The sequence below is a fragment of the Paroedura picta genome, chromosome 9 (assembly GCF_049243985.1).
Source record: "Paroedura picta isolate Pp20150507F chromosome 9, Ppicta_v3.0, whole genome shotgun sequence".
NCBI lineage: Eukaryota > Metazoa > Chordata > Lepidosauria > Squamata > Gekkonidae > Paroedura > Paroedura picta.
The window spans coordinates 68,850,332-68,874,883 of NC_135377.1; the positions used below are offsets into that span (position 1 = coordinate 68,850,332).

A 24,552-nucleotide genomic window follows, 5' to 3' on the forward strand; every position below is an offset into this window, starting at 1 on the left:
CACAAGATCCAGTCCAAATGTGACTTAAGTTCATGAGTGCGAAACATCCCCTCCTGTTGTTGGATAGATAAAATGTAAAACCTGGCGCAGAATGAAATTATAAGTTTAACACAGGAGCTCACAGAAGCTAGAATCTGAGTGGAATATTAAATGAGAGCTATTCAAGAATGGTGGTCTATTTAAAGCCTTATTAGCATACATTAACCATGCCTCCATTTGCTCCGAAGCTCAGTTTGCTGATATACGTGTCATGGCTGTGCAGAGAGGGTTTGTAGTTTTGGGAGTTTGACGTGTTTCTTCGGTCTTTAGACATGCATGTAAATGTGGATAATGAAGGCTGGAACTAGGATTGAGAGACCAGCTGTTTCTCTAGCACCCTCAACTAGCGCCACAGAAATGGTGGCCGTCCAGATTGATTTCTTCTTTTTCCCCAGCCGTCGTTTGAACAATTAGCCGCACCCAACACTTTATTTAACAGAAATCTAATAATTTTATCCTTAGGAAAATGCCACAGTCATAAGACAAGGTAGCCAATGACTTCTTTTAAAGTTGATATCCCACTTTCCTTCAGTAAACAGACATAAAGCATCCGATGTAACCAGGACAGTATTTCCCCCCTGGCCACCTTGCAAGTTAAATTAGCTCAGGAGATAATGTTATGTCAAAGCCATAATGAGATTGAAGCTAAGCAAAAAACAAACAAACTTGCATTCCCTGTGTCTGAACTGAACTCAGTACGTCGCCTTCTAGGAGCATCCTTTATCATAGTGGTCCCCAACCTTTTTCAGGCTGGGGACCAGCGTCAGAATGGAGAACGATGTGCGGCCGCGCATGCGTGGGCGGGGAGCGCATACACGCACATGCCATGTGCATGTGCGCGGCCTGCTCGCGCATGCACGATGCACATGCGCGGCCCCTGCTTCCCTCTCCTTCCCCTCCCACAGTAAGTTTGCCAGGCCGCAAGCTTGCGGCCTGGTAAGTTTCTTACTGCAGGGGGGGGCGGGGAGAGGGAGCCGCGGCCCAGTGCCAGGACCTTCGCGGCCTGGCACCGGGCCGTGGCCCAGGGGTTGGGGACCACCGCTTTATCATACCAATGTTCTTTTGTGCCAGAGTTTCCCTGTCGTTTGCACAGAACTTATTTTGTCCTTGGACAGAGATCCTTTTTCTTCCAGAGCGTTTTGCGAAAGCACCAAGAGATAATTGCCGCAGAGCTCATAGCTCTGTAATTTGTGCGCCTTGCAAACAAAATGCTCTCTCGCACATCCGTACACATGCTGTTCACACTTACACTTATTAATAGAGAATGGGAAGAGTGTGTTCTCCACAAGAGTATTCCACCTGTCAAGGTTGTTTGAGGTTAGCAAACTGCTGATAATTGTTTGCCATTCTAACGTTTGTTAGTCTGAGTTGATATTTTTCTAGCGCAAGCAAAAAACAAATAAAAACAAAAAGAAGCCCTTCCATTTTAATTTTAAATAATAAAAACTGGAGACTTGCATGAAATTCCTGTATGTGTTTTCTTCTTTATAATGGCAGTGTTGCATTTCAAAGGGTACATAGCTTATTTACAGTTTAAGAGCTTATTTCTTTTTTGGCAAGTTGATTTGATTTACAACTGGATTCTAGGCCTTGACTTCAGCTGATTTACAGCTGATGTCAAGGCCTAAATTCACAGCACAGGGGGGAAGAGGGAACTTACTAGCAGCTACCAGTTGTGCTGTTGATTGTACTTCACTCTGAATTAGTATCAAAGCAGCTTGTAGTTGCCCTCCCTTTCTCCTCCCGCAACAGACACCCTGTGAGGGATGGGGGGAACTGAGAGAGCTCTGAGAGAACTGAGACTGGCTCACGGTCATCCAGCTGGACTTACGTCTCTCAAATTGGCTTACATTCCCATTCCCTTCATCTCCCCATAGAGACATCCTGTGACATAGGCGAGACACAGAGAATTCTGAGAGAACAGTGACTGGCCCACCCAGCTGGCTGCATGTGGAGAAGAGTGGGGAATCAAACCCAGTTCTCCAAATTAGAGGTCGTACACCAAGCCTACTGTCACTACACCAGTCTGGCTAAATGGGTTTAGCATTGTTGCAGTAAAGCATCGAAATATTATTGGATGCTTGTTTTTGAAGATTTTTTGTAAGCTTTTAGAATTCATTTTTAATCATGTAATGGCAATAAAAAAATTAAATACTTTAAAATAGATTGTTACCAATACCTCCCTTGCACAGCTGGATTATCAAGATGTGGCATGTCATAGGAATGTTCTAACCAGAATTGCCAACCTCCAGGTGGGGCTACAGATCTCCTGGAATGAGATCCGGTCTGCAGAGGACAGGTGTGGGGACAGACCGGACTCATGTTTATTTCCCCAACACAAACAGCATGGCCCGGCCATAAATTGTCAAGCCTTCCTCCATCGGATTTGTAATAACATCAGAGTGCCTAGCCTCTTCTGCCCGGTTCACACTAAAACCAACACTGGGCCAAGTGGTCAGGACTACGTATCTTTTCTATTACCGGCCACACCACATCAAAGAGGCCTTGCTGATTATAAATGGAAACATTTCCTTAGTCTGGGAGCCTCCTTCTTGCAGATCCTAATTTCCATCCAGAAGGACTCTGCCGGTACTGTATGCGTGGGTAAAGGTAAAGGTAAAGGTATCCCCTGTGCAAGCACCGAGTCATGTCTGACCCTTGGGGTGACGCCCTCTAGCGTTTTCATGGCAGACTCAATACGGGGTGGTTTGCCAGTGCCTTCCCCAGTCATTACCGTTTACCCCCCTGCAAGCAAGCTGGGTACTCATTTTACCGACCTCGGAAGGATGGAAGGCTGAGTCAACCTTGAGCCGGCTGCTGGGATTGAACTCCCAACCTCATGGGCAAAGCTTTCAGGCGGCTGCCTTACCACTCTGCGCCACAAGAGGCTCTTATGCGTGGGTAAGGTACCTTCAAAAAGAATTAGAACGAAGCCGAACCTCGTCCATCTCCCAGCTATAGGGTGAGATGGGAATAGGCAAGGGTCTGTCTTTGCTTTCTGGCACGCAGTATATCTGTGTTGACTCTCTGGTTTGTTGTATCTCTGGAAAGCTTCCAAATAGATCCTTTCCTTTTTCAGTCGTTTGGCCTCAGTGTGTTTATTGGTTCTCTGCAGTCGGTAGGACCCACCAAGGTTTGAAGGGGATCCCCCCCCCCTCCAAACCTTCCTTATAACAGGGAACAATCCCCCTAGAGAAAATAGCTGCTATATTGGTCCAGATTTTTACAGAATTCATGGGGCTGTGCATCCACAAAGAGGAATGCAATCATTGACAGCACTTCATTGGCAGCAGTCTAGAAGTCCTGCACATGCACACACTCAATAACCTGTGCCTTGTATCCCCTATATAATCATAACTGGAATAACAACACTCATGCAAAGTGGTCCTGAATCAGTAACGTTGGTACAGTTTGCTAGAAGAAAGCTGCTGCTCTGTTCCCAGAAGGTTTCCCAGTATACATCAACCAGGCCTTCAGCAGTTTCCCAGGAAACAGTTAGATCATCTTGGGTTTTTTTATACTAATGTAAAGCGCTCATTATCGCTTGGGACTAGCTCTCTGCTAATACATCAGTCTTCCATCTTCCGATGGCTCGTTGAAAGAGCAGTGTATTTTATGAAATTACCTCTGGCAGGAGATGATGCGAGCTCCTAAATATATACTGGGTCCATTTTGAAAAGCCATGTTCTTGTTCTGATCTGTGTCCATGCGGCAGGGTTGCTGCTCATGCCAGGGGTGGGGAGAGTGGAGGCAGTCCATTTACAAAAAAAATATTACACTTGTAGCTTGCTTAGCATTGAGCTTGACCTTTTAAAAAGCTACTGAGCTGGCAAAAAGCCAGCACTTAAACTCTTGTCTTTAGCAGCTTCTTTAGTATATCTGCATTTGCTTTTCAGTTTTCATGGAGTGCATGTGTTTTTAGAGGTTCTCCAATGAGATTGAAATACGTACTAGATGCCGGTGGATAGTTGTGTTGGTCTGAAGCCATAGAACAAAATTAGAGTTCAGTGGTACTGTTAAGACTTGTTAGGTGCAAAGTCGTGTCCGACTCATCGTGACCCCATGGACAATGATCCTCCAGGCCTTCCTGTCCTCTACCATTCCCTGGAGTCCATTTAAGTTTGCACCGACTGCTTCAGTGACTCCATCCATTCTCTGTCGTCCCTTTCTTCTTTTGCCCTCAATTGCTCCCAGCATTAGGCTCTTCTCCAGGGAGTCCTTCCTTCTCATGAGGTGGCCAAAGTATTTGAGTTTCATCTGCAGGATCTGGCCTTCTAAAGAGCAGCCAGGGCTGATCTCCTCTAGCACTGACCAGTTTGTTCACCTTGCAGTCCAAGGGACTCGCAAGAGTCTTCTCCAGCACCAGAGTTCAAAAGCCTCAATTCTTTGACGCTCGGCCTTCCTTATGGTCCAACATTCACAGCCATACATTGCAACTGGGAATACCATAGCCTTGACTAGATGCACTTTTGTTGAAAGGGTGATATCTCTGCTTTTTAGGATGCTGTCTAGATTTGCCATAGCTTTCCTCCCCAGGAGCAAGCGTCTTTTAATTTCTTTGCTGCCGTCCCCAGCTGCAGTGATCTTGGAGCCCAGAAAAATAAAATCTGTCACTATCTCCATTTCTTCCCCGTCTATTTGCCAGGAATTGGGAGGCCTGGATGCCATGATCTTTGTTTTCTTGATGTTGAGTTTTAAGCCAACTTTTGCACTCTCCTCTTTCACCCGCATCAACAGCCTCTTTAGTTCCTCTTCACTTTCTGCCATTAGAGTGGTATCATCTGCATAACTGAGGTTGTTGATATTTCTCCCTGCAATCTTGATCCCAGTTTGTGACTCCTCTAATCCCGCCTTTCTCATGATGTGCTCCGCATACAAGTTAAATAGGCAAGGCAACAGTATACAGCCTTGCCAAACTCCTTTCTCAATTTTGAACCAATCAGTGATTCCATTCCCAGTTCTCACTGTTAAGACTAGCAAAGATTAATTCTGTGTATACGCCCTTATCTTCCTTCCTTCCTTCCTTCCTTCCTTCCTTCCTTCCTTCCTTCCTTCCTTCCTTCCTTCCTTCCTTCCTCCCTTCCTTCCTCCCTCCCTTCCTTCCTTCCTTCCTTCCTTCCTTCCTTTGACATCTATACCGCCCCTTTCAAACAATCTGTCTTGGGGCAGTGTGAAGTGCGGATGCACATCAAAGAATTCAACCCAGAACTAGACTTTTGTTGGCCTTAAAGGTACCACTGGACTTAGACTTTGAAATGTGTACTGTTTGTTTACAATTTTTTAAAAAATGTTAATAAACAGTTAAAAAGAGGCCTTGTTGATATCAATTACATTGGTTCATCAAAGAATTCATCCATATGTGTTAAATCAGGTTGTTTAATAACAATAAGGTAATTCATAGATTTAACCTGAAAAATTACAGTACCTGAAGCACATGTAAAAACTTCACTAGAACTTTATTAATGTGTAGCTATGAATAGTAGTGTATTGACTGACAGATGTCTTGGTGACTTCTGACATGGAGCATGAGGAAACCTAGCAACATGCGCTTGCTTGCTCTATAATAATGCTTCCGCTCTCCCTTATATATTTGCTGTCTCTACATCCATGTAAAGAAGTAGTTAGATTTTTTTCGTCATTCATCATGGCTTGCTATAGAATTGATCTCTGGCATTTGTGTCTGTTGTTTTCACTGTCATCTCAACAACCCACATAATACTACGCTGCAACTGTCTGCTGGGGGCATAGAGAAGGCCCTGAAATATGCAGAGCTTCTGAACATTGAGCTTGGATGTGCAAAGACAGCATCTAATAACATGAGTGTGCCAAGATAACATCAAAAGATGCTGGTCTCCCTACCTGAAAACAACCTTCCAGTAGAAAATATGCCCAAACACTGATTTAGCCTCCCCTCAATAAAATTTTAATTATGAGGAGGAGGAGGCTTTCACTGTAATGTAAATAAACTTTTTAATTGTAGATTGGTAATTTATTGAAACTGAATGTTTAAACCCTGATGTTACCCACCGTGGCCAACTAGGGAAGGGCAGGATAGAACATTCCATCTGTCTATTTATTTATTTACTAGGGACAAAGCCTGTTGCATTCCGGAATACAATAGGTGGTCGATTGGGGGGCGGGGTGTGTGTGTGTGGAAGAACTCCACAGATGGCAGGGAACTCACCAGCAGGGGCAGCTCTACCACAGCAGGGATCTGTAGCCTCCGAGCCTCAGAGGGAAGTGGAGGAGGGGGCGACGGAAGGCAGTTGGCTGGCCGCTGGAAAGACAAGCAAGTTGGTTGGAGGAGGAGGCACTCAGGAGTGGGACAGCTGAGTGGCACTTCAACCATGAGACCAGCTCCTTCTCCTAAGCCTTACCAGAAATATTAAGTGGAACAGATTATTCAGATTTATATCCCACCCCTTTCAAAGTTCATGTCGTGGCAGGTTACAATTATAAAATATAAAACCCCACAAAGATTAAAAGTCCAAAGTTAAAAGCCAACCATATTCAGCAGCACAAAAGAGAGAAGGAAAACAAGAGGAAAACCCCTATCTCTTCCCCTTCCCTCCCACCCAGCCCCTTCCCAGTACCTCAGGGAAAGTTCCAGGGTGCTAATTGTTCCATTGGAGATCGTGGCAGTTCTTAAATGTGGACGGGCCCCTTCATCTCCCACGCCCTGGCCTCAACCAACGACCTGGTGGAAGAGCTCCCATCTTATAGGCCCTGCGGAACTGCGAAAGTTCCTGCAGGGTCGTCAGCTCTTCCGGGAGCTCGATCCACCAGGTCCATCATCATCATCATCATTAACTGGGGGGGGGGGGGATGTCACGGAACTTTTCTTCTGATTCAGCTGCTGGTTCCCAGAAATAATTTCCTTGAGCGTGGCTGTGCTTCTCCCTAATATTGTGCTGTGCAGAATTGCCAGTGGAAATGTGCAGCTGTATATGAAAATGTGATGGTGGGGATCCCACATCTCTGCTCAATAGTCTCTGTAGACATGTGCGACCGCACTGCACGCACCGAGATCTGGCCCACAGAATCTGTCTGTAACCTTGGCAACTACTCACAACCAGGCCACGAGGTTTAAAAAAAAAAATGTTGTACAGCTCCTTTTGTGAGACCTGCAGGTATGCCATTTCTGAAGCTTTAAGCTTATTATAGCTCTATGCTCCTGAGTCTTTATATGTGCAGAACAATAATACTTGCCTTACGAGTATGCGATCCGTAGGTAATAACTCCCCCACCCCCACCCCGTTTTGGCAATCGTGGCATGGAAAGCAGCCTGTTTGCCAGGCAAAGGACTGTACGGCCAGTGCTCTGTTTCTTTCATTCCTCCCTGGACTTTCGGGGGGAGGGGGGATGTTATGCTTCAATTGACTTTATTTTATTCATGTAATTGAAAGCTTTGCTAACTTCATTGTTGTTGTTTTTTTTAAAGAACTGTGCTATTACTATTAAAGAATCCAGTACGTACTCTGAACATAATTAGCCCTGTTTTGGCTTTGTTCACATCGTTAAGTAAGAGGAGGGCAGTTTTGGTTATTCATAGGTCCACTGCTGTACCAGATGGAACAGGAATGACAAAAAAGAATTACTTGAACATAAGCAGATGGTTTTTTTTTTATCAAGTCAGCTTGCCGCATGCTGGGAGATATGACTCTGGAACATATAGTATAATAGATGGGGGGGGGGGATGTTCTATTTCTGAAGCTGGATCATGAAAAAGCTCCAGAATAGATGGAGGAACCTCAGCATGCTTTCAGAAAAGTTAAATTAAAAGAAAAGTTAAAGTTAGAAGTGTGGCCCCATGAAATTGTTTCCACCCATCACCAGGAAAATGGAGCAGCCTAACAAAGCCACTTAGCCACAAGGAATTCCTGCTTATCCCCGATGAATAGTTAATTGCAACTGCAACCATCTTCCTTCTCCCTGACTGCAAAGATTTCCCTCCCCATTCCTTCCTTCTAGTGGTTACAAGTGGCGGCCTCTACTGTTGAGAACCGGGTTTGATTGAGCTGGGTGCCCATGGCCAGAGATGAGATTGGGTGTGTTTAGGGTGGTATGGCTGTAGGCAGGGTGACCATGGGCCGGTCACAGTTCTCTCAGAGCTCTCTCAGCCCCTTATCAACTTCACAAGGTATCCATTGTTGGGAGAGGAAGGGAAGGTGATTGTAAGACTTTGGGGCACATGAGGCCTGCTGGGTGACCTTGGGCCAGTCACAGCTCTCTCAGAGCTCACTTACCCTTGCCTACTACACAGGTGACTTTTGTGGGGAGAGAAAGGGAAGGCAATTATCAGCTGCTTTGAGATCTGGTACAGTGTCAGATGGAAACGAAGGAAAGCTGACTTTGTGTGGCATTCCTTGGTATATGAGCTGACTTCATGCGTTATCCTCTTCTGCAACCAGGCATGCAAATATGATCTACTACCTAGCTTACATAGCCAGAAGGGGAATATCTGCAGCAAAATCAAAAACAGGGATTTCAGTGCAGTTTTAAAATTCCCGGGGAATGGCTCCCCAGGACGTTTCCCCTTCTCTTTTTGGTGAAAATCAAGGACTACTGCCCCCCCCCCAGTGGGGCTACCCAAAAGCACTTCTGTCTGAGAGGTATTTCTCTTCTGACTGCAGGCAATGCTGTGTATTCCTTCTTACTGTAGCACCGCAGACAGGGGGAAAGACCGCATGTGGGGGGAAAGCATGCATTGCCCGAAGATTTTTAAAGACTACATCTGTTGAACAGTTAGATTTTAGCTCAATTTGATTTGAGCTCTAAAGTAGCATAGTTTTAAGTTTTATTTTATGATCTGTTTTAAATCGTATTATATTAAATGACCATATTCTTTTGGTCTTTTATGTAATGACTTCATATAACTTGGTCTGAACGACTATAATAAAGTTTGATTGATTGATTGATTGATTTGAGCTCAGCTGCATCTTCGTAACCAGCAGAAGTTTCATCCACGCAGTGGGCCGCCACCTTGGGGAAGGGCTTCTTACCAGTGTATGTAGGAGGAAGCATACTGATTTCATGGAAGGCCTCTGCTGATCACTCTTAGTCTGTTTTTCTCTTACACACATCGGCCAAAATAAACAAGGCACTTTAAGGACTAAATTTTATTTCAGCATAAGGTTTTAACCATCTTTGTAATTATAGAGATAGGCAACACTTCTTTGTTCCTACTTCCACCAGCTCGTTGAAGAACAACTCTGAGTAAACTGTTCCTGTGGAAGAAAGGGAAGGGAGGGGCTCCTTTTGCTCCCCATAACCAATATCTTCAGAGACCTTATTGGGGCAAGTCCTCTGACTTTTGATAGCACCTCATGTGTGCAACCTCCAGCCTCCCATTATTACATTTCGTCTCCAGATGAGAGAGATCAGTTCCCTTGGAGAAAATGTCTGCTTTGAAGAGTGGCCTTATACCCTTTGGAGGTCTGCCCCCTCCCCAAACCCCACCGTCCTAGGATCCCCACCACCACCAAATCTCCAGGTATTTCCCAACCCAGAGCAGGCAGTCCTAGGCTGGAGCTTAGATAGACGGGGCCAAATTAATAATGTAAGCCATCAGGAATCACAACAAATTAGACTTCCAAAGGAAATTAGCCTTTCGATACGTATAGGTAAGAGTATGTGTATTCATGCCATAAATATGCCAAAGGATCTGATCTGAGGTTCTGTTGCTTGGATTTAAACTAGCCTTTCACTAGCAAGAAATTGATAATTTTAATTCATTCTACAATAGCTAATCTGAATAACAAGGGGATACACCAAAAATTCTCATTTTAAATAAGTCTAACTGCATATAACATTGAACTGGGTTATGAGGAGTGGATGTTTAATGAGAGCAAGAAGATATTTTGAATTATTCTCTTCTCTCCTGCCAAAGGTTAGACAAGGCACCAGGTTTATATTAGTCCTTCCGACCCTCAAGCAAACAAACTGCTTGGTCTTTCCAGTGCAGCAAACGAACCAGCTGTAACCTGAGACTTACATTGTTGTTTTATCTACTCCGGTTCTTGAGTAATGAGTAAAACACATGCGTCCTATATGAATTATGTTACACCAAGCAAATTAGTCCCCTCACTTTTCTATGAAAACACTGTAGGCACTGATTACATTGAAAGATTATGGGCAAAAAGTGACATTTGTAATTTCTCCAAATGGCTAAAAGTTCACCAACCAGATGGAACAGGCAGGGATTAGGGGGGGGGGGGCAGGGGGAGATGGATGGAAATAATGTTTGAATGAAAAACTAGAACAAATATCAGAACTTGATTACCGCTGTGACCTGTGATCTCATCTGATAAATGTGGACTCCGGATTAAGACCTGTTGAGTTAAATATGGCTTGCTACCAAGTGTATGTGTTTAGGACTACAAAAGAGCCGGTTGTTTCTAATTCTAGCCCCATATAGGATGCTAGTTGTCCACCACCACCTTTAATCCAGTAAGTAAAAATTCAGAGGCGGCCACAATAGAGGCTGTAGCAAAATGGCCACTTTCACTTTTTTTTTATTTGATTCCTGCTTCCCTCCCTCCAAATGTGCTCATTTGTTTTCCCTAAAGGGAAGCATTGCGTTTTGTTGGAGGTCACTGGAACTATTAGAAAACCTCCGGCTGTAATTGCAGTTCAGTTAGATGACGAATTTATCCTTGATTGATTGATTAAATTTGTTGAGCGCCACTCCCAGACCAGCTGGCTTGTGGCGGTTTACATCAGTTAAAACAACCTAATAGTGCTCCCAGCCCTCCCCCACCCTTCCCTTCCCCCACCTGGTGGCCCATCAGTTCTACGCCATAGAACGGGGTGCTCAACGATGTTCAAAACTGTTTCCATTCAGATTCCCTCGAATTCGAGTGTTCGACATACAATATTCAGAAGTTTAGGATACTCAGCAGAGGGACTGAGTTGATGTTCTTCGTCCTGGCCTCAACCAAACACCTGATGGAAGAGCCCCATCTTGCAGGCCCTGCGGAACTGTGATAGCTCTGACAGGGCCCTAAGCTCTTTTGGGAGCTCCTTCCACCTGGTGGGGGCAGGACTGAAAAGGCCCTGGTCCTGGTGAAAGCCAGATGCACTTCCCATGGAGCGGAGATCACCAACCTGTTCAGATTCGCAGAGTTGCTAGACAGGGACTCTTTGTACTGATTTGGAAATAGCCTTGAAAACAACTAAGAAAAATAGTTTTGTTTTGTTTTCCATTGCTAAAAGTGTCACTGTTTCTCACTCCCCACAGCAATGTTCATTTGAGTATAGCTTCTTTGCATCCATGTATCGATGGGGCAGGACAGGAAGGCCTGGAGGATCATTGTCCATGGGGTCGCGATGGGTCGGACACGACTTCGCACATAACAACAACAACAATCAATGGGGCTTTCATATCACTAGAGCAGGGGTAGTCAAACGGCGGCCCTCCAGATGTCCATGGACTACAATTTCCATGAGCCCCTGCCAGCGATGGCTGTAGTCCATGGACATCTGGAGGGCCGCAGTTCGACTACCCCTGCACTAGAGCCTCCTTAAAACTAAATGTGAATGCTATTGCTGCATTTCAGTTGCTGGCCTACTGCAGCAGGCAAGCTGGGAACCAAGGATCCCCTCTCTGCTGGCTGCCTTAGTGTGAAAGGAGCGTCCCCTTTCCTGTCGTTCTGCATTTGGTTCCTGCCTTCGAATGATTGCTCTTAGCAGGCTGCGATTTGAAGGAGACGTTCAAACAATCCCTTGCCAAACTGATCCTGTTAAAAGGACTCTGAATTTATGCTGTCCAACTTCATCTTTTGGCATTCGTTTGGGGTATGTTAGATTGGCGTACTCCCTGCCTGTCCATTTCCCTGGCAAACAGCCAAGTGCTAGTATAAAAGGCCTCTCTCTCTCTCTCTCTCTCTCTCTCTCTCTCTCTCTCTCTCTCTCTCTCTCTCTCTCTCTCCCTCTCTCCCCCCCCCCATTATTTTTTCAATGAATGACTGAATGGATGAACACCTGATTAACTTAATGAAGCACAAGCAGTGGTGGGAGGAATGACTTGGCTGCCGAGCGCTCCAGAAGACCCGGCAACTGATGAGACTTGCTGAAAGCTCCGCGAATCCATGCTGTGTTTCTTATGAGCCCTAGGAGAGGGCCGTAGTAATTATTCTGCTATTCAGCTGAAAATAGCTGCACGTAGATAGACATGCCTTTGTCCCTTGTACTGGCTTCTCAGAGTAACCCTCACACGGTTATTCCATCAACAAAGAAAGACTTGCTGCATTGCTCTCTTTAAAAACGTTATAGGTTTGGGATTATATTGCTATTTTCCTTGGCATTATTCCTTTGCATAATAAATATACTTAATTTTTAAAGTATCAACATGGTCTTAGCACCCTATTAGCATCTCCTGCCATGCCATCCAGCATGCTAGTTAAGATCTACCTCTTTAGGTCTGCTCTCTGTGCCTTCAATGGGTGGGGCCTGGAGCTCTCCTGCTATTACACCTGATATCCAGGTAATAGAGGTCAGTTTGCCTAGAGAAAATGGCTGCTTTAGAGAGAGGACTGTACAGCTTTATACCTTGCTAAGGTTCTCTCCCTCCCCAAATCCTGCCCTCTCCAGGCTCCACCCTCAAAATCTCCAGGTATTTCCCATCCAGAGCTGGCTCTGGGACTAGGAGAATAGAGGTAGGGCATTTTCTGTGGCGTTGTCTTCCCTTTGGAATGACCTTCCCCAAATTTTGTTTCCGGTACAGTTATGAATCAGATATCACGCTTTAAACTTTTGCTCATATTGATCATATATCTGGGCTTTCTAAGCCCCACCTACCTCACAGGGTGTCTCTTGTGGGAAGGGAAGGCGATTAGACGCCGCTTTAAAACTCCTTCAGGTAGAGAAAAGCGGCATATAAGAACCAACTCTTCTTTTTCAGTAATATCAGAGCTCTCTCAGTGTCACCTCCCTCACAGGATGTCTGATGTGGAGAGAGGAAGGGAAGGCGATTAGAAGCCGCTTTAAGACTCCTTCGGGCAGAGAAAAGCAGGATATGAAAGCCAAGGCATCTTCTTTTTCTTCTTCTTCTTGTCCATCTCTCCCAGCAGCTGTGACCTCAGCTGGGGAAAGGGGCTGTGACTCCCTGGCAGGGCATCTCCTTTGCATGCACAAGGTCCCAAGTTGGGTCCTGGCATCTCCAGCTAAAAGAGTCAGGTTAAGAGATGATGCAAATGACTTCTGCCTGAGACTCTGACAAAACCCAGCCAGTCTGAGTAGATGGTAATGATCATGACAGATAGATGGTCTGATTCGGTATAAGTCAACTTCGTGTGTTCAGCTGGTTCTCCATCTACCTGCCTATAATCATTCAGTGTTTGTGGAGGAGCCATGGCTTAGTGGCGAGGGGCCATGGCCCAGTGGTAAAGCATCTGCTTGGCAGGCAGAAACGCCCAGGTTCATTCTCTGGCATTGGGAGTTAAAGGACCTGTCAATAGGTGATGGGAAAGACATCTGCCTGAGACTGTGGAGAGCTGCTGCCATTCTGAGTAAACCAAAGATCTGGGCTCAGTATAAAGCAGTTCCATGCATTCATATGTTTGCTGGTCCTCCCCGGGGAAAGCTCTTTTTCTGCTTCTCTGTTGTCCACTGTGAAGATGGTAATTATATTACCAATCACCACCACCAGTAATAACAATAGTAATCAATAGTAATACTAGGTCTTATAATCTTGCAGTCAGCCTTCCTGGGAATTTTATCAGAAAACTGCAGTATCATAGTACATCTGGACTGTAACCTATGACATATATTGGCTCTTGTTTAACGTATTTGCCTTGATGTGTCTTTGCTGTTAGATAACAAAAACTGAATCCAATAGCACCTTTAAAACCAACAAAGATTTATTCAAAATGTGAGCTTTCAAATGCATGCACACTTCCTCAGGCTAAATGGAACAAGGATGATAAGATATAAGGCAAAAGCAAATTATGGCAAATTAGTAAGCTGTGTCATAATATCCAAATTAAGTCATATGACGCCATACGATAATTCTTTGCCAAAACAGCCAATTAGTCCTTTTGAGTTCAGCTGCAGTTCACAAAAACATTGGAGAAATAAAACTGTCCATGTTAGTAATTCATGACAGTCACTTTCCCAGTTGTTGGGGGGGGGGGGGGCTGTTTGATGTGAGTGTCATTATATTTTGTCATCCACTTAGGGATCAACTGAAAAGTTTAGAATCATCTGCCTTGAGTCCCTGTGCGAAAGGCTTAAATTAAATTCTATAAATTAGAATAGAAAATACACCCTGGAACTTTAATCAGTAGCATTAGTCAGAGGGACTGGCAGAATTAACATGTATTGGGGAAAATGGTAAACACTTAATCAGGTTAAAGATGTAGAGGTTTAAAAAGTCATGTTGATTAAGTAAATAAAAATACACATTTTTAACAGTTACACACCAGTCTTGCAAGGTAAGGCCTTGGGGGGGGGGGGGGAATCTTAATTTGACTTTGCAGTGGTGAGCGTATTATTGACTGTAATAATGGGGTTCAGGCTTTTCTTCATTAGGAACATATTCTTGAATATTTAACCATGTTAGGGAAGGACTCATAAGCATTACAAAAGATGGGATTTTTGTTTACCTAAATTGAATTATGGCTGGTTTTGTCTGCCAAACCAGAAGTAACTTGTGCTAGTTGTGGTCCAAGAATGTGTCCCCATTTATTGAACTGGATTTCACTTGATAGCTTACATATGAGAACTGTAATGCTGGACTGGCTAGGCTACCAGAGTCCTGTTTAATAATGCTTTCTGCATAAGGCAGGTATTAAAATTCAGAAAGCCCTCCACAGCTAGGTTCAAACTCAGGCACACCTAAAACTACAGGATTCTGCTGGTTGCTGCCTGTTCTCTTCCATAGCTTTGAAAGCGTGACTATGACCGTTTATGCACTGGGAACTTCACTGCCCCAGCTACCATGCAGGAGCACAAATCTGGGGCAGAGAGGCACACTGGGCCAAATGCTCCCCCATGTGTGTGCAGGAAGAGGTGGGGCAACCTGCCATGATTAAAACTCCAGCCTGCAGCCCGGCATGAAGCCTCCAGTGCATAAACCGTCTATCAGCAACTTTAGCAGAGAAAAATGCAGACTTCCATTGAATTTTACTCCCAGGTAAATGTGCATAGGCTCATGCTGTGCATTGGAGTGATATGCTGTGTTTTCCAAGGCAATGGGATTGTTGTCAATCTGTCTACCACATTTTATCCCACTCTAAGGAACTGAGAACAGCATGCAAAGTTTATCCATCCTCTGCTTTTCCTCCTAACATCCCTGTGAGGTTGCTTAAGCTGAGACAGGTCAAATGGCTTGAAGTGACCTACAGCTTAATGGCAGAGTGGGGAATTTAAACCTGAGTTACCCTAGTCCTAGGCCAGCCTTTCTCAACTTCTTATTGTTGAGGACGCCCTGAAAACTTTTTCAGGCTTTGAGAAACCCCAGAAGTGACACAATCATGTAGAATATGGTTGGGAAGCAGAGCTGTGAACATGCCCACCCGAGTCCCCTCCCCTCCCCACCCCCTCCAGGCCCATCATTGGCCATATATGGTCATATCACCCGATAAATGTTTAACAAATGTAAAAAAATATATCAAAATTAATTAACTCCCCCTCATTTGAGAAACCCTTCCAGGGCCGTCAAGAAAGCCCAAGGTTTCACAAAACCCTAGTTGAGAAAGCCTTTCCTAGACTAACAGTGCAATCTTTCCTAGACTAACAGAGTTACTCCAGTCTAAGCCCCTTGAAATGAATGGGTTTATCCCTGAGTATCTCACCACAGGATTGCACTGTAGCACTAACTACCACTATCAAACCCTGCCATGTATGGGAAAGGTGAATTTTTGTTCCTGTTGCATTTGATAACATTATCTGGCTAAACTACAACCAAAAATGGAATTAAGGTTTTGTGAAGTTTCTTAATCATGACATTTTAAAGGCATTCCTATTAATTTTAAGAACATGAAATGTTTCATGCTTCGGATTTTTAGAAGTACATGGAAAATACTCCAAACTTCCTGCATGGATCAGTCATAGTTTGTGACCTTTGCAAATGCAGCTATTAATCCCCCTCCCCCGTTTGTTGTCTTGAGCCTTTCGAAGAATTTGTTTCGCTGTGAGCAGGCTGTCCTTGGCCATGGGCTGCCCAGGCCCTTCACAGAGTTCTTGGTATGCTTGTTGACCAAGGATCAGCTCCAGACCTCAAGTTTCCTTTCTCACTTTATATCCTCAGCATCAGACACACATGTTCTCATTCACTCATATAGAGTAGCACTTATTGGTGAGCGATTCATTTGTAAAATAAGAACGATTAAGGATGAAAGGACAGAAAAACAATGCAAGTAATTTAAATATGCATAATACCAAATAATGAACTATTTGGAATATCAGAACCTGAATGTAGTTCTACTGTATTATTATTATGAGATTTCCAAAATGTCTCTCTCTCGAGGCAGTTTAGATATTAAAAATACATACATTTGTATGTTATTAATAACTAGAATTAAAGCCCATTTATAAAAATGGGCATATCACGGGCCGGAGAGAAGGGTGGGCGGGCCCCGAAAGTGACAGGCGGGGTCAACATGTGAAGAGCGGCGATGGCCGCACAGGCAGCCGTGGCCTTTGCGGGCGAGGTAGCGACGTGGGCAGCGGCGAAAGAGGATGGCAGGCCCGTGGAGGTGGCGGCCCTGGCCTTTTAGGGGCAGGGCCATTGATGAGGAAGGTCTGTCGGTCGGCGGCAGTAAGTCGGGCATGTCCGGTGGCGGATTGGCCACTTGGCCCTGGAATGCCACTTGGAGGAGCGAATCAGGAGGCGCTTTGCACCTCCGGATTCGCTCCTCAGAGTTTTTATCATGGACAGCGCTCACCCCCTCTCCTCCCCTTTAGCCCTTAGCCTTTTATTTATACCGCTCCGCTGGAGCAGTGTAAAGATATTTACATTCTAAGAATTAATCACTAATAGCCTAATTATATCTTCTGCCTGTTTTGGCCTACATCCACTCAGGGGGGTTCTCCAGTTAGCTTTCATAGCTGCAGCAAATGCAGCTATGCATGTTGCATGCACATTGGCAACGAAGCCACACAGCAGTTTTCTGCATGCTTCCCTGTATTGGCTGCAATTTTCTGCTAATGGACTAGATCAACGGGTGCCTCAGCCGGTACAACAAATGTGAATTGTGCTCTGATGCTGTATTGGTCTATATAAGAAGAAACAGTGTAAATCCCAACACACACACACACCAAAACCTCAGTTGGGTGTCCCCCAACTATAGAGCTGTGGTTTAGCAGACTACAATGCCCCATAATATTGAGCATCTTTTCAAAAGTATATTGTTCCATTTCTTTCCGTCCTCAGAAGATTCATATCAGTGTGCCATCGAGATTGCCCCAGTAAAATTGTAAAACTCTTGCATCCTGTGGTCTCCCTGTAACGAGACGAGACAGGAAGGCATGATCTGCCAAAGTTAGGTGCCAAGGATAAAAAGCTTGCCATGGTCTAAAGTTCACCAACTGTGTTTGCACAAACGTAGCTCAGCCATTTTTATTTTTAGCAGAGCATAAAAATCAAGACATCAAATGTGAGTCCAAACTGAGTGAAGTAGTTCCGTTAATGATGATACTGATAATACAAATTAGCTCTTTGCGTGCCCTTAGCTGGCTTAAAAACAAATAATTGTTAACGGAGGTAATTAGAACTGGTTCCCCATGCCTGTGAAAACATCAAGACTTTCTTCTGCTGTTTGAGCAGACCTGAATGCTAAGGCAAAGGGGTGGCAGGTTACAGTAGATGAGCAATTGGGATGTGAGTGTCCTGTATAGTGCAGGGGGTTGAACTAGATGACCCATGAGGGCCCTTCCAACTCTATGATTCTATGATTCTAGGACTTCTTGGAAGCTCTACTTGGTTGCCCCCACCCCTTTGATTCTAGAGGGTGCTAATGCCAGACAGGGCCTTCTCAGCATTGGCCCCATGAATTTCATCAGTGGCACCAGGGAAACTGTGCCTTGCTCCAGACTTACTGGGATTTAGGCACAACCTTTTCTAAAGGGGTTTAAGTGTCTTAATGGATAGCTAGGAGGGAAGTCAGCATGTTGTAGCCTGATGTTGTCAGATCTTGGATGCTGATTGGGATCAGTACTTGCAAGGGAGACCACCAAGGGAGACCACCAAGGAAGGCTCTGCAGAGAAAGGCAGTGGCCAAACAACCTCAGCTCCTCACCTGCCTCGATAGCCTTGTGCTGGGCTCACTGTAAGTGGGTTGTACTTAACAGTACTTGCGTGCATAGAAGAACACTGGAGCATTGCTCATGTTTCTATGGTGGATTGAAAGGTGTCTGATGAAGGATGTAACCGGAATAATCCAACATTTTAATGTCAGCAATTGAGGGAAACCCCACAAAGCTGGTGGTAGGAACATTCCAGAACAATGCACTGAAGGCTTTGCATTGGGCTGCAGACTGGAATTTGAATCAGGGCCCCACTTCTTTCTGCTCCTGCACAGGGGAGCATTTGGCCCAGTGCGCCTCATCTGCCCCGGATTTGGGCTCCCACACAGGAGCCAGGGCAGCAAAGTTCCCCGTGTGGAAACGGTCTAAGTGTTTTTGTGACTAACCACTTGGGTGCTTTGTGTTTCTGGTCTCTAAAATTATCTTCATGCTGTGTAATTCTGTGGCCTTACGAATGAGACACCAGATTCCTCAGTCCGAAAGGTCTGCACAGAATATATGCCTGTGATCCTCATATTTGAAATACCTTTCATGGAATGCAACATAGATTAGCCCCAGCCTAGACAGTTATTAAGAGCCTCTTGTGGCGCAGAGTGGTAAGGCAACAGACATGCAGTCTGAAAGCTCTGCCCATGAGACTGGGAGTTTGATCCCAGCAGCCAGCTCAAGGTTGACTCAGCCTTCTATACTTCCGAGGTCGGTAAAATGAGTACCCAGCTTGCTGGGGGGTGAACGGTAATGACTGGGGAAGGCACTGGCAAACCGCCCCATATTGAGTCTGCCATGAAAACGCTGGAGGGCGTCACCTCAAGGGTCAGACATGACCCGGTGCTTGCACAAGGGATACCTTTACCTTTAGTTATTTATAGGCTCAGGCAGGATCAGTCTGTAAGGTGGCAAAATGAATGTTACAGAACCATTACATGAGAGGAACATTATCCACTCGATGGAGCTCTCCTGCGGGAGACATTTATGATCTTCTGTCAGGAAGCAAAAAGGACAAATGGTAGGAGAAAAGCAATTGTAAATCAGAGCGGGGCCAGATAAAGCAAAACAAATTGTGGATTATGTATTTCAGACAGTTCCTTGCTCACATCAGCCAATTTGATCTTCTGCTCTAGAAATACTGGGTTTTTTAAAATGTACTAATTAAATGATCCCCGTTATTAATTCCTGGAACCACAAAGATCAAAAATAGATACCATACGAAACAGAATAAAACAGCTGCATAAAAAACCCCATGGAAACCCAAGAAATGCTAGTAAAACCAAGAGAAGCCCAATAAAGCATCAGCAGTTATCTGTTGTGTGTGGGTAAAGTGCCAACAAGGGACAGCTGGTTTATGGTGGCCCCAGCGAGACAAGGGAGGAGCAGGGGAGGTTTGCCATTGCCTTCCAAGTCCCTTTGACCCTTCTTCCCTTCCAAGAGCTGACTACATCAGGGGTGGCCATACTGTGTTCTCCAGAGGGCCTAGAATGGGCTCATGGTAATTGTGATCCATGGAGAGCCACAGTTTGGCCATCCCTGGGCTACATTATGCCGCCTTCTCTCTAGTTTTCTTTCTGCAGACATAAGAGAATATGAGCTGCTGTCATTTTGAGAAGGATATTTCAGCTAAAATAAGCAGAAAATGATAAGGTAGAATAATAAGCAGAACCTTTTCAAAAGGAGAAGAACGGTGCACAGCATTTTCCTGTTTCTATGACTGCAATTTACGGTGACATTGCTTAATCCGTCGGTTTGTTCTTTCGATACACTTGATGTTTGGCTGCTTATGAAAAGCATCCGGAAGCTGCAACTAGTTCTCAGTAAAGGGTCTCAATATTTTGCTGGTATTGGAACAGCTTCACTGGCTGCCAAATTGTTTCTGAGTGCAAATTGAAAATGTGAATGTTGGCCTGTAAATTCCTAAATAGTCTAGGACTCAAGAAGTCTGGTGGGGTTGCACTGTTCTGTATTTACCTCTTTTATACCCTACACTTTTCCGCAGTGGGAAGCCGAAACAGTTTGCATGGTTCTGCTCTCCGCTTTATTTTCACAACAACCATGCAAAGGGGATACACTAGTGTCAGACTTTCCCAAGGTCACCCTCTGAGGTTCCAAGGCGAACTGTCGGGATTTGAACCTGGATCTTGCACTAGAGCTCATCTATGGAATAGCCTCTCTAGGGGTGTAACACCAAATCTCTAAACTAGCCTTTCTCAGCTTTTTTTTACCGCTGAAACATTCTTCAGGCTTTGAGAAATCCTGGAAGAGGCATCGCACCTGATGCCCCAGGCATTCCCACCCCCTCCAGGCACTTCATTGGCCATTTTGGGAGGGTGGAAGGTGGGTCGACATGACCATATATGGCCATATCACCTAATAAATATTTGAGAAATTAAAAAAATATATTTAAAATGAATTCCCATTCAGGAGACCCTGCCAGGGCCACCAAGAAGCCACAGGGTTTCATGAAACCAAGGTTGAGAAAGCCTTCTTGAAACCATCGCAAAATATACTTTATATTGGTCTTTGTATTATATGGATGTTTTTACATTGCTGGTGTTCTAGTTAAGCCACCGCAAACATTTATCTAACCATCAAGATGAGATATAGACAGACCAGCGTTTCTAATAAACCGGCAAACATCAGACTCCCATGATCTGTGTACGTAAGCCTCATTTCACACACATCTCAACTCCAAAGTCCTCTGTTTAGAATCATTCTCCTGATGCAAGAAATGAGTGATTGAGCCTGACTATATTTGTACTAAGGAATACCCATCTATTGTATGAAGTAGAGGTCTGGAGATGGAAGGAAAACAACATACTTAGGCTAGAATCTGTTCAAAATACATTCTTAAGGCGAATTCTAGCCCTACCTAGGGGAACTCCGGCTGTTTTGATTAGGGCAGAAATGGGCCTGCCCTCTCTTAGTGCCCGAGTACATTCTGCAATTCTAACATTGTGGAAAAACCTTAGGTTAGCCAACTCAAAAAAATTTAGTCATCAATCCTTTAATATAATGTTATCAAAGGACCCAGCACGGCATAGCCTTATTAATAGCCTTCGTGCATGTTACTCCATCCCCGATGACCTCCTAAATCCATCAGCTAACAACTCTCACCTTAGAGACTGGATTTTCAAAAGTGATGCCCAGCTAGACAGAATGCAAATTTTAAAAATCAACTCAGCAACATGGTTCAAGCGGTTTAAATATGACCACCATAGATCCTCTTACCTAATTAAGATTAACCGCAATCTCAGAGATGCTTTCACATCACTCCGATTTGAAACAATGCCCACAGAGGTTTTAGCTGGCCGTTTTAACCGTACGCCAAAAAACAGCGTTTTTGTATCTGTGGTGCACAAGCTCTGGAGGATTTACCCCATTATATATTTGACTGCCTACTTTACACTCAACCCAGGGCCAAATTCCTCAATGAGATTTTAAGGGGCTTAAACCTGGCCTCTGTTGCTGAAAAGTCTTTTATCTGACCAGGTTGATAAAGTATCATATAAAACCGCTCTTTTTGTTTTGGCTGCAAGGAAAATATGGGCCAACACTGTTAAGGCAAGCACTTAATACTCTTATATAATTTATATAATCATTTCTCCCCTGAAATATAACCAGCCTTGTTTCCTGATTACAGAGTTTCTCCCAGTCATTTGTAAATACTCTTCTCCCTCGTTGAGAAAAATCATGCAGCAGCTGCAGCTTACATTGCGTTGGTTACTAAGGAACAAGGGAACATGATATGGTTGGAACTGCATATGGGGGCTATTATTGTGGTCTGTAATTTAACCATGCAGGTTTAACCTGTGCATCAGGTATAGGTTGCAGGGATCAGAAGGTAGTTTACCATATGGGCACTTCCCCAGGGAGCTGGTCAAAATGGCGGAGAAGGAAAACATATAACTTCCTGTAACGGCATTAGAAATCCCGATTGACAGACAACCTGGTGGAACGAGCTCCCAGAGGAGATTAGGGTCCTAACAGAATTGAGACAGTCCTGCAGGGCTTGCAAAAGACATTTGGTTGAGGTCGACCTCAACAACACCCACCAGTCCCCTGAACCTCCCTCCCAGGAATCCATACACCTGACTTGAACAACCATGGACCTGTTTGATTGTTATTCTGTTAAATTATTATTCTCCTGTTATTATTATCATTACCATTGCTGTTATTTCTGTTTGAAATAATTTCTGAGTTTAGTGTACAGTTCCTTTACCTTCCATGTGAACCACCATGAGCCTCAGGGGAGGGCAGTATACAAATAGAATGAATGAATGAATGAATGAATGAATGAATGAATGAATGAATGACATTTGCAAACTGATAAGGGAAATTGGCAGTGGTCCCATACTCTTGCTGCTGCCTGCTTTGGAATTCCCTAAATTAATTTCAGAAGTGGGACCTGCTTAGATTGCTGTAATTTTCAGTAGGTGGTTTTTCTCCCTTACAAGTTACCAGCGCATAGGAACTTATATTTACTCCACATATCATGCCAAAATGTAACAGTCCAGAGAAAATAGAAAAGTTTGATGTGTGGTTTCCAAAATGTGTGTCTATATATGTTTTAATATCAAATAAAGCTGATCCCAAACATATAACTTTCAAATCCTAACGTTGATATGTCCAATAATTTTATTTTTCCATTCTCAAATTATAGGTAATATACCAAAACGGGGTCCGGATACTTATTGCCCGTTTTCAAAATGAATCACCAGTAGCAATATACTTATGATGAGAAATAATAATAATAATAATAATAATAATAATAATAATAATAATAATAATAATAATAATAATAATAATATCAATTTATGAATAATACAGTAGTAATTGTACATTGTGATATAATTACAATTCAAAAGCATGCATAGAAATTCCCACCTACATTCAAAATAATACCTTTCCATTCATAGAGTCTTCACTTATCTTCTATATTCTTATCTGTGGTTCCTCTATATATTTGTGAAACAGCCTGAGGGGTAGAATGTGTCCGGCTGTCCGAGGTGGAATAGGGCTAATCAGGGTGCAGCTAGCAACACTGGCTGCACCCTGATTGGCCCTGTCCCTACAGCTCTTGCCCTCCCTCCCTGGACGCTAGCCACGTTCCTGTCAGACGCGCCAGAGACAGCGAGAGACACACAGAGCCCTGCTAGACTGAACACGAGTCCTCATTCCCTCCTATCGCTCCTGCTGCGAGAGAGGCAGAGAGAGACACAGAGAGAGCTGCCTCTGCTGTGACAGAGGGGAAAAAAGAAAGACAGAGAGAGCTGTCCCAAACTGCACACCAGCACTCCTTCTCTCCTACAAACCTGCTATGCCTCCTGCTTCAAGGCACACTGAGACATGCAGCATGAGGGAAAGAGAGACACAGAGAGAGATCTGCACCTCCTGATGTCCCCTATGTCCTAGCGCCCATTGCATTCCTGCTTGCAATGGGCTTTCTTGCTAGTAAATACATAGAGGGAAGCATTAATGAGCATATAAATCAAAGCTATTAACTATTTCAAAATGTCAACACCAATCTGGTTGGAAAAAATGTTGTTATAAATATGTTTAAGTCTCATAAATTGGGGAAAACGCTCATAACTATAGGAAGAACCTCTTTTGGACCCAGAGAGTCATTCAAGGCTCTCTGGATCAGTGAAGAATTTACCTTTACCTGTTTGTACAGCACTTCTAATCTTTTCATCACAGTCCCAAACTCTATGAAGAAATTAGGTAAGCATCCCTGATGGGTACCTAAAAAACACTTCTGCCGTTGACTCAGGCAAAACAGAATCCTTGTGAGGCAAGCCAAGATCCAGATGTTTCAAACTAGTCTTTCTGTTCCAGTCCCCTTTCAAAAATTGCAAGCTTAAAAATAAATTATTTGTGGAGGTTTATTTTATTTATTGGGTTTTGCGATAATATTTGGTTTAATGTGAAGTTAGAGTAATTTGGGAACCCATCTTCTACTTATGCATATTATGCCGCTGAAAGGTGCAGTGGGTGATGGCCATTCTGTGTTCCTGATGCAGTGCCCGATGTACTTTGGGAATAATATTGTGAGACGATGGGGTTGTTCTCAAGTAAATGTGCATAGTCTGGCAGCCTCAGCGATATCCTTCTGGAATCGGTGGAATATGAATATTTAATTTTTTTCTTTTAAAATAAATATTTATTTTTCAATTTATTACCCACCACTCCCAATTACTTATTGGCTCATAGCAGGTTACAATGCTTAAAACCCCTTTATTGCTTAAAATGCTTAAAACAATAAAATACATAAAA

At 44.0% G+C, this 24,552-nt stretch overlaps 1 protein-coding gene across 9 annotated transcripts in view; it reads left to right on the top strand.

Annotated features, from left to right (window-relative positions):
* Positions 1–24,552, top strand: part of ATXN1 (ataxin 1) — a 287,654-nt gene that overhangs the window by 239,033 nt on the left and 24,069 nt on the right. The window lies entirely within an intron of this gene.